Source organism: Anomaloglossus baeobatrachus, chromosome 2 (assembly GCF_048569485.1).
Source record: "Anomaloglossus baeobatrachus isolate aAnoBae1 chromosome 2, aAnoBae1.hap1, whole genome shotgun sequence".
Classification (NCBI taxonomy): Eukaryota; Metazoa; Chordata; class Amphibia; order Anura; family Aromobatidae; genus Anomaloglossus; species Anomaloglossus baeobatrachus.
In genome coordinates, this window is record NC_134354.1 from 355,657,884 (window position 1) to 355,669,278 (window position 11,395).

The window sequence follows — 11,395 nt, forward strand, 5'->3', positions numbered from 1 at the left end:
TTGAACCCAGGACCTTCTGCGTGTGAAGCAGACGTGATAACCACTACACTATGAAACCTTTAAAATCCTGCAAAGTAATGGCAATTAGAGACGAGTTTTGACCGCCAGTGGAAAAAAAACAAATTTGTAGCTCTGTTGATGATGGAAGCTAAAACATCCCGTTATTCGGCAACAAAGCCAAGAACTTTATATACTGCAGGTTGATAGGGGATTATTTCAACACCAAGAACACATGGATTTCACTGGGGATTGAACCCAGGACCTTCTGCGTGTAAAGCAGACGTGATTTCCACTACACTATGAAACCTTTGAAAGCCTGCAAAGTAATGGCAATTAGAGACGAGTTTTGAACGCCAGGGAAAAAAAAAACAAATTCGTAGCTCTGTTGGGGATGGAAGCCAAAACATACCATCATTCGGCAACAAAGCCAAGAACTTCATATATTGTAGTTTAATTGAGTATTATTTCAACGCCATGAACAGATTTGTTTCACTGGGGATTGAACGCAGGACCTTCTGCGTGTTAAGCAGACGTGATGACCACTACTCTATGAAACCTGATTGCAAGTTACTGTGTATTGGCTAGCAGAGCAGAATTGTGACTGACGGGGCCATTTTAATGCTGAAGGAAAGTATTTTTTGTTAATGAAACATTTACAATTATTATTACATATTTTACCAGTTTTATTCCTACAAAGGGATTTTGCTTAAATTGAAGTTTATATTGAATGTGTTACTTTTTTCTCCATAGTTTGGTCTTTTGCTTTTGTATTTATGGGAACTATATATTTTGAAACAAATAGGATTTTTATAGTATGGGATTATGTTTTCTGCTAAAATGGTCAATAAAAAAGAAACCCAAAATCGTAGTTCTCTTTGTGATGGAAGCCAAAATGTATTGTCATTTGGCAACGAAACCAAGAATTTCATATATTACAGGTTGATAGCAAATTACTTCAACAGCGAAAACGGCTTGTTTCTACGGGGGATTGAACCCAGGACCTTCTGCGTGTGAAGCAGACGTGATGACCACTACACTATGAAACCTTTGAAATTCTGCAAAGTAATGGCAATTAGTGACGAGTTTTGACCGCCAGGGGAAAAAAAACAAATTCATAGCTCTGTTGGTAATGGAAGCTAAAACATCCAGTTATTCGGCAACAAAGCCAAGAACTTCATATATTGTAGTTGGATAGCGTAATATTTCAACACTAAGAACAGATTGGTTTTACTGGGGATTGAACCCAGGACCTTCTGCGTGTGAAGCAGACGTGATGACCACTACACTATGAAACCTTTGAAATTCTGCAAAGTAATGGCAATTAGAGACGAGATTTGCCCGCCAGGGGAAAAAAAACAAATTCGTAGCTCTGTTGGTAATGGATAGAGATGAGCGAACCGGTCCCGGTTCGGCTCGAGGTCGGCTCGACGAACGGGGGTCCCGTTCGAGTTCGGTTCGTCGAACGTTCGACGAACCGAACTCGAACGTATAGGCTATAATGGGAGGCAATCACAAACACATAAAAATGCATTATAAATGTACACAAACAGTTAATAAACATTGCCATAACACTTACCGGTCCTCGCGATCCCTTCTGCACTCTGTCTCCTGCCGCTATTCCATCCGATGATCGCTGAATCCTCCCGGTGACCTGCACTGCCAGCAGAGAAGCAGGACCTATCGTGACGTCAAAATAGCCATGTGACCAGTCACGTGGCTATTATCTCATTGGCTACAGACTGGTCACATGACTATGACACGTCATGTAGGACCTGCGAGTGCATCTCTCCGGTACACGGTGCACATATGTGTATCGCCGTGTACCGGCGACATGCTGTAGCACACGGTCGACTCCCCGTTCCGTTAGGGACCGGCTGACACAGCCGGTCATTAACGGAGATCACCGTTGCCATAGCAACGCAGTTAGCGGTGACGTCACCGCTAACCGCGGCTCCGAGAGCACCGTTGCTATGGTAACGCGTCTGTCAGCGTTACCGCTAGCAGCCAGCACTGATCACTCACAGAGTGAAGGCTGTACGCTGCTTCCCGATTGTAGTGAGCATTGTAGTGAGGATGAGGTTCCCTAGCCCCAAGTGATGAGCTGGTGAATCTCATCCTTCCTCACTACAATCGTCACTACTACTACACTAGAAAGAAAGAAGACAGAAGAGCAGGATCGTGGAGGGCTGACAGGGGGTAATAAAGATGGAGTCTCTAATGTGTCTGTGTATTTATTTCTATTAAAGTATTTTTTCTCTGTGTGGTGTCTTTTTTTTAACCCTTTATTGGAGATTCTTAATGGCCGGGTCAAACGTGCCTGACATTAAGAATCTCTGGCTTAATACTGGCTGGTAAAACAAAGCCAGTATTAACTCATGATTACCCAACAAGCCACCCGGCTCCAGGGCTGTTGGAAGAGTTGGATACAGCGCCAGATGATGGCGCTTCTATGAGAGCGCCATTTTCTGGGACGGCTGTGGACTGAAATCCGCAGCAGAGGCGCCCACAAACCTCGGGCTAACCTGTGCTGCAGATTCCAATCCCCAGCTGCCTAGTTGTACCCGGCTGGACACAAAAATAGGGCGAAGCCCACGTCATTTGTTTTTTAATTATTTCATGAAATAAGTGAAATAATTAAAAAAAACGGGCTTCCCTATATTTTTGGTTCCCAGCCGGGTACAAATAGGCAACTGGGGGTTGGAGGCAGCCCGTGGCTGCCTGCTGTACCTGGCAAGCATACAAAAATATGGCGAAGCCCACGTCATTTTTTTGGTGGGCAAAAAACTTCTGCATACAGTCCTGGATGGAGTATGCTGAGCCTTGTAGTTCTGTAGCTGCTGTCTGCTCTTCTCCATACAGACAGACAGCAGCTGCAGAACTACAAGGCTCAGCATACTCCATCCAGGACTGTATGCAGAAGTTTTTTGCCCCCTGAAAAAATTATGTGGGCTTCGCCATATTTTTGTATGCTAGCCAGGTACAGCAGGCAGGTACGGCTGCCCCCAACCCCCAGTTGCCTATTTGTACCCGGCTGGGAACCAAAAATAAAGGGAAGCCCTTTTTTTATTATTTCATGAATTTCATGAAATAATTAGAAAACAAATGACGTAGGCTTTGCCCCATTTTTGTGTCCAGCCAGGTACAACTAGGCAGCTGGGGATTGGAATCCGCACCACCGGTTGGCCTGAGCTTTCTGGGCCCCACTGCTGCGAATTGCAGTCTGCAGCCACCTCAGAAAATGGCATTTTCATAGAAGAGCCATCTTCTGGCGCTGTATCCAACTCTTCCAGCACCTGCCTGCTATACCTGGCTAGCATACAAAAATATGGCGAAGCTCACGTCCTTTTTTTGTAGTTTTTTGGCAAAAAAAATAAAAAATGCTTCCCTGGATTTTCCATTGCCAGTGAAGGTAACACCAAGCAGTGGGGGTTAGCAGCCAGTAGCTGCTTGGATTACCCTTAGCTAGCAATACAAAAAATGCAGCGGGAGCCCATATATATTTTTTTTAAGTATTTATTTAAATAACTAAAAATAAAATGGGCTTCCCTGTATTTTGATTGCTGGACATCACAGTGCTGTAAAAATAAATCTTTAAAAAAATGACGTAGCGCTCCGCGGTATTTTTGATTCTCAGCGCAGATAAAGCAGACAGCTATGGGTTGCCACCCCCATCTGCCTGCCGTTACCTTGGTTGGCAATGAAAATACAGGGAAGCCCATTAATTTTTTCTATTTAAAAAATAGTTAAAAAAAAAAAATTACGTTGGGTAATTTTTGATAGCCAGCTAGGGTAAAGCAGACGGCTGTAGCCTGAAAACCACAGCTGGCAGCTTTACCGTGGTTGGGGATCCAATGTGGAGGTCCCCTCAGGCTCTTTTTTATAATTATTTTATAAATATTAATAATTACACAATAAAAGTAGGGTCCCCCCCAAATTGGATCACCAGCCAAGGTAAAGCGGACAGCTGTGGTCTGGTATTCTCAGGGTGGGAAGGTCCATAGTTATTGGGCCTTCACAGCCTAAAAATAGCAGGCCGCAGGCACCCCAGACGTGGCGCATCCACTAGATGCGCCAATCCTGGCGCTTCACCCCAGCTCATCCCGTGCCCTGGTGCAGTGGCAAACGGGGTAATAAATCGGGTTGACACTAGCTGTAAAGTCACCTGAGATCAAGCCCAGCAGTTTGTGATGTCATGGCGTCTATTAGATACCCAACATCATAAACTGTCAGTACTAACAAAAACAAAAAATCGACAAAAGAAATTTATTTGAAAAAACAGTCCCCAAAACATTTCCTCTTTCACCAATTTATTGTAAGAAAAAAAATAAAGGGGTCCCACGACGACTCTGGACCGTCTAGAATATGGGGGGGAGACACTCAGGGAACGTATCCCCCATTTTCTAGGAGTGCGGACCCTTCATATGAGGAGTGTGGGTGCAATGAATCTGCACTCACTCTCCCCGGGTCCACAGCAGCAGAGTCCATGTCGTAATGGTTGCTACCAAAGCTGCAATGCCCTGCTCATGAGGTAAGGGCATGCCTAATCAGGAGAACTACTGTAGAGGAAGCTCTGCTCACTGGTATATAGGTGCTCAGAGGTAATAATAGATAAAATTAGTGAGTAACCTCGGCACTCTATATCTCCCAGACTAAGTCAGTAAGTCACAATGGATAGTAATGCAAAATCACTCTTTATTGGTCCGTATTAAGAAATTTTTTTTTCATAAGCATATATGTTTTTGTCCAAAACAAGTTACAAATGACGTTTCGGCCTGAGCCTTTGTCAGATTGGACTTATCTGCATGTAATCATGAAAAATGACAATAATCAGTATCACATAAGAGTGAGAGAACAATAACATAAACTCGAACAATGTAGAGGTACAATTGGGATGCAGCAAAAAAATTGCAACACAGCAAGAAATGAAACACATGATACAAATGTCATAATACAGTACAAGGACAATATAGTAATGACAAATATGGGGTCAGAGTAGGCTTAGACAGCTTTGGTACGAAAGAGATGTCAATCATAAAGTAACATGTGCAGTAGGTGTAGAGCTACAGTATGCATGGCAGAGCTAATGGGTAGACTGACCATAGAAAAAGAAGGGAGAACAAGTGGAGAAAAAGTGGAGAAAAAGTGGAGCATAAGAGGAGAAAAAGTGGAGAAAAAGTGGAGAAAAAGTGGAGAAAAAGTGGAGCATAAGAGGAGAAAAAGTGGAGAAAAAGTGGAGAAAAAGTGGAGAAAAAAGTGGAGAAAAAGTGGAGAAAAAGTGGAGAAAAAGTGGAGCATAAGAGGAGAAAAAGTGGAGAAAAAGTGGAGAAAAAAGTGGAGAAAAAGTGGAGCATAAGAGGAGAAAAAGTGGAGAAAAAAGTGGAGAAAAAGTGGAGAAAAAGTGGAGAAAAAGTGGAGCATAAGAGGAGAAAAAGTGGAGAAAAAGTGGAGAAAAAGTGGAGAAAAAGTGGAGATTAAGAGGAGAAAAAGTGGAGAAAAAGTGGAGCATAGGAGGAGAAAAAGTGGAGAAAAAGTGGAGCATAAGAGGAGAAAAAGTGGAGATTAAGAGGAGAAAAAGTGGAGAAAAAGTGGAGCATAAGAGGAGAAAAAGTGGAGATTAAGAGGAGAAAAAGTGGAGAAAAAGTGGAGCATAAGAGGAGAAAAAGTGGAGAAAAAGTGGAGAAAAAGTGGAGAAAAAGTGGAGCATAAGAGGAGAAAAAGTGGAGAAAAAGTGGAGAAAAAGTGGAGAAAAAGTGGAGAAAAAAGTGGAGAAAAAGTGGAGAAAAAAGTGGAGAAAAAGTGGAGAAAAAGTGGAGCATAAGAGGAGAAAAAGTGGAGAAAAAGTGGAGCATAAGAGGAGAAAAAGTGGAGAAAAAGTGGAGAAAAAGTGGAGAAAAAGTGGAGCATAAGAGGAGAAAAAGTGGAGAAAAAGTAGAGCATAAGAGGAGAAAAAGTGGAGAAAAAGTGGAGAAAAAGTGGAGCATAAGAGGAGAAAAAGTGGAGAAAAAGTGGAGCATAAGAGGAGAAAAAGTGGAGAAAAAGTGGAGAAAAAAGTGGAGAAAAAGTGGAGAAAAAGTGGAGAAAAAGTGGAGCATAAGAGGAGAAAAAGTGGAGATTAAGAGGAGAAAAAGTGGAGAAAAAGTGGAGCATAAGAGGAGAAAAAGTGGAGAAAAAGTGGAGAAAAAGTGGAGAAAAAGTGGAGAAAAAGTGGAGATTAAGAGGAGAAAAAGTGGAGAAAAAGTGGAGCATAAAAGGAGAAAAAGTGGAGAAAAAGTGGAGCATAAGAGGAGAAAAAGTGGAGAAAAAGTGGAGAAAAAGTGGAGCATAAGAGGAGAAAAAGTGGAGAAAAAGTGGAGAAAAAGTGGAGAAAAAGTTGAGAAAAAAGTGGAGAAAAAAGTGGAGAAAAAGTGGAGAAAAAGTGGAGCATAAAAGGAGGAAAAGTGGAGAAAAAGTGGAGCATAAGAGGAGAAAAAGTGGAGAAAAAGTGGAGAAAAAGTGGAGAAAAAGTGGAGCATAAGAGGAGAAAAAGTGGAGAAAAAGTGGAGCATAAGAGGAGAAAAAGTGGAGAAAAAGTGGAGAAAAAGTGGAGCATAAGAGGAGAAAAAGTGGAGAAAAAGTGGAGAAAAAAGTGGAGAAAAAGTGGAGAAAAAGTGGAGAAAAAGTGGAGCATAAGAGGAGAAAAAGTGGAGAAAAAGTGGAGCATAAGAGGAGAAAAAGTGGAGAAAAAGTGGAGAAAAAGTGGAGAAAAAGTGGAGCATAAGAGGAGAAAAAGTGGAGAAAAAAGTGGAGAAAAAGTGGAGCATAAGAGGAGAAAAAGTGGAGAAAAAGTGGAGAAAAAAGTGGAGAAAAAGTGGAGAAAAAGTGGAGAAAAAGTGGAGCATAAGAGGAGAAAAAGTGGAGCATAAGAGGAGAAAAAGTGGAGAAAAAGTGGAGAAAAAGTGGAGATTAAGAGGAGAAAAAGTGGAGAAAAAGTGGAGATTAAGAGGAGAAAAAGTGGAGAAAAAGTGGAGAAAAAGTGGAGCATAAGAGGAGAAAAAGTGGAGAAAAAGTGGAGCATAAGAGGAGAAAAAGTGGAGAAAAAGTGGAGAAAAAGTGGAGATTAAGAGGAGAAAAAGTGGAGAAAAAGTGGAGCATAAGAGGAGAAAAAGTGGAGAAAAAGTGGAGCATAAGAGGAGAAAAAGTGGAGAAAAAGTGGAGAAAAAGTGGAGATTAAGAGGAGAAAAAGTGGAGAAAAAGTGGAGCATAAGATGAGAAAAAGTGGAGAAAAAGTGGAGCATAAGAGGAGAAAAAGTGGAGAAAAAGTGGAGAAAAAGTGGAGCATAAGAGGAGAAAAAGTGGAGAAAAAGTGGAGCATAAGAGGAGAAAAAGTGGAGAAAAAGTGGAGAAAAAGTGGAGATTAAGAGGAGAAAAAGTGGAGAAAAAGTGGAGCATAAGAGGAGAAAAAGTGGAGAAAAAGTGGAGCATAAGAGGAGAAAAAGTGGAGAAAAAGTGGAGAAAAAGTGGAGCATAAGAGGAGAAAAAGTGGAGAAAAAGTGGAGCATAAGAGGAGAAAAAGTGGAGAAAAAGTGGAGAAAAAGTGGAGAAAAAGTGGAGCATAAGAGGAGAAAAAGTGGAGAAAAAAGTGGAGAAAAAGTGGAGCATAAGAGGAGAAAAAGTGGAGAAAAAGTGGAGAAAAAGTGGAGAAAAAGTGGAGAAAAAGTGGAGAATAAGTGGAGAAAAAAATGGAGAAAAAGTGGAGAAAAAGTGGAGAAAAAGTGGAGAAAAAAATGGAGAAAAAGTGGAACACCCTTTGGTACCTTTCATGTGGCACTAAGGGTGCTTAGCTTTGTATTTAGCCAAAAAAATGAAAAAAAAATGACGTAGGGTTCCCCCTAGTTTTGTAGCCAGCTAGGGTAAAGCAGACGGCTGCAGCCTGCAGACCACAGCTGGCAACCTCACCTTGGCTGGTAATCCAAAACTGAGGGCACCCCACGCTGTTAATTTAAATTAAATAAATAATTAAAAAAAAAAACACGTAGGGGTCCCCCAAAATTGGATCACCAGCCAAGGTAAAGCAGACAGCTGGGGCCTGATATTCTCAGACTAGGGAGGTCCATGGTTATTGGAATCTCCCCAGCCTAAAAATAGCAGGCCGCAGCCGCCCCAGAAGTGGCGCATCCATTAGATGCGCCAATCCTGGTGCTTCGCCCCAGCTCATCCCGCGCCCTGGTGCGGTGGCAAACGGGGTAATATATGGGGTTAATACCAGATGTGTAATGTCACCTGGCATCAAGCCCTGGGGTTGGTGAGGTCAGGCGTCTATCAGATACCCGACATCACCAACCCAGTCAGTAATAAAAAAAAAATAGACGACAAACACGTTTTTATTTGAAAAAACACTCCCCAAAACATTCCCTCTTTAACCAATTTATTACAAATCCAGGTCTGGTGTAATCCAAGGGGTTGCCATGACGATCCACACTGTCCCAGTCAATGAAGAGCAGGATGTTCCCCATTGGCTGGGAGAGCAATGCAGTGACCTGAGCTAACATCAATGGGTCAGCCCAGGTCACTGCAGGGCATGACAAGTGCTGCTGTCAGCGAGGTACATTACCTGCACTGATCTCCAGCACTGCTGACAGCCCCTGTCACTGAGCTCAATGACCGGCGCCTTCACACCAAGTATCGCGAGAGGCCCATGACGTCACCGCTAGTCAGTCTCGGGTCGGAAGCGAGAGAAGGTGATGTGACAAGCGGCGGCCATGGAGGACAGTGACAGCGCTGAGGTCGGGATGGCGGGACTTCATCACCGCAGGTAAGCCGAGCGGGGGGGGATGTGAGTGTGTGTGTGTGTGTGTGTATGTATGTGTACATGCCACGGGCAGGAGGGGCGGAGCGAGCTGAGCGGGAAAGTGTGGGCTTCCTGCACGTAACTAAGATAAACATCGGGTTACTAACCAAAGCGCTTTGCTTGGATACCCGATGTTTATCTTGGTTACCAGCTTCTGGCAGGCTGCCAGCGATGGCTCCTGCACACTGTAGCTGTAAAAAGCCCTGCTTCTTGCTGCTAGAACCGTTCTCGAACGTATCTAGAACTATCGAGCTTTTAGCAAAAAGCTCGAGTTCTAGTTCGATCTCGAACAGCCCAAAAATCACTCGAGCCTAGAACTGGAGAACCACGAACCGCGAACCGCGCTCAACTCTAGTAATGGAAGCTAAAACATCCAGTTATTCGGCAACAAAGCCAGCCGGTCAATAAAAAAGAAACCCAAAATCGTAGTTCTCTTGGTGAGGGAAGCCAAAATATATTATCAGTTGGCAACAAAACAAAGAATTTCATATATTACAGGTAGATAGCAAATTACTTCAACAGCGAAAACCGCTTGTTTTTACTGGGGATTGAACCCAGAACCTTCTGCATGTGAAGTAGCCGTGATGACCACTCCACTATGAAACCTGTGAAATCCAGCAAAGTAATGGCATTTAGAGACGAGTTTTGACAGCCAGGGGAAAAAAAAAAAATAATTTGTAGTTCTGTTTGTGATGGAAGCCAAAATATACCGTCATTCGGCAACAATGCCGAGAACTTCATATATTGTAGTTGGATAGCGTATTATTTCAACACTAAGAACAGATTGGTTTCACTGGGGATTGAACCCAGGACCTTCTGCATGTTAAGCAGACGTGACGACCACTACACTATAAAACCTGACGATAAGTTACTGTGTATTGGCTAGCAGAGCAGAATTGTGACTGACGGGGCCTTTTTATTGCTGAAGGAAAGTATTTTTGGTTAATGAAACATTTACAATTATTATTACATATTTTACCAGTTTTATTCCTAGAAAGGGATTTTGCTTAAACTGAAGTTTATATTGAATGTGTTACTTTTTTCTCCATAGTTTGGTCTTTTGCTTTTGTATTTATGGGAACTATATATTTTGAAACAAATAGGATTTTTATATAATGGGATTATGTTTTCTGCTAAAATGGTCAATAAAAAAGAAACCCAAAATCGTAGTTCTCTTTGTGATGGAAGCCAAAATGTATTGTCATTTGGCAACGAAACCAAGAATTTCACATATTACAAGTTGATAGGAAATTACTTCAACACCAAAAAGAGATTGATTTCACTGGGGATTGAACCCAGGACCTTCTGAGTGTTAAGCAGACGTGATTTCCACTACACTATGAAACCTTTGAAAGGCTGCAAAGTAATGGCAATTAGAGATGAGTTTTGACCGCCAGGGAAAAAAAAAAAAAATTCGTAGCTCTGTTGGGGATGGAAGCTAAAACATCCCATCATTCGGCAACAAAGCCAAGAACTTCATATATTGTAGTTTAATTGAGTATTATTTCAACACCAAGAACAGATTGGTTTTATTGGGGATTGAACGCAGGACCTTCTGCGTGTTAAGCAGACATGATGACCACTACTCTATGAAACCTGATGGAAAGTTACTGTGTATTGGCTAGCAGAGCAGAATTGTGACTGACGGGGCCTCTTTATTGCTGAAGGAAAGTATTTTTGGTTAATGAAACATTTACAATTATTATTACATATTTTACCAGTTTTATTCCTACAAAGGGATTTTGCTTAAATTGAAGTTTATATTGAATGTGTTACTTTTTTCTCCATAGTTTAGTCTTTTGCTTTTGTATTTATGGGAACTATATATTTTGAAACAAATAGGATTTTTATAATATGGGATTATGTTTTCTGCTAAAATGGTCAATAAAAAAGAAACCCAAAATCGTAGTTCTCTTTGTGATGGAAGCCACAATGTATTGTCATTTGGCAACGAAACCAAGAATTTCACATATTACAAGTCGATAGGAAATTACTTCAACACCAAAAACAGATTGGTTTCACTGGGGATTGAACCCAGGACTTTCTGCGTGTGAGGCAGACATGATGACCACTACACTATGAAACCTTTGAAATCCTGCAAAGTAATGGCAATTAGAGACGAGTTTTGACCGCCAGGGGAAAAAAAACAAATTCGTAGCTCTGTTGGTGATGGAAGCTAAAACATCCTGTTATTCAGCAACAAAGCCAAGAACTTTATATACTGCAGGTTGATAGGGGATAATTTCAACATCAAGAACACATGGGTTTCACTGGGGATTGAACCCAGGACCTTCTGCGTGTTAAGCAGACGTGATTTCCACTACACTATGAAACCTTTGAAACCATGCAAAGTAATGGCAATTAGAGACGAGTTTTGACCGCCAGGGAAAAAAAAAACAAATTCGTAGCTCTGTTGGGGATGGAAGCCAAAACATCCCATCATTCGGCAACAAAGCCAAGAACTTCATATATTGTAGTTTAATTGAGTATTGTTTCAATACCAAGAACAGATTGGTTTTACTGGGGATTGAACGCAGGACCTTCTGCGTGTTAAGCAGACGTGATGAC

At 41.9% G+C, this 11,395-nt stretch overlaps 1 non-coding gene across 1 annotated transcript; it reads right to left on the minus strand.

The window, feature by feature from the left end:
• Nucleotides 1-234: 234 nt before the first annotated feature.
• Nucleotides 235-307, minus strand: TRNAV-UAC (transfer RNA valine (anticodon UAC)). Its single transcript has one exon. It is a non-coding gene; the product is annotated as a tRNA-Val (tRNA).
• Between the last annotated feature and the right edge of the window lie 11,088 nt (nucleotides 308-11,395).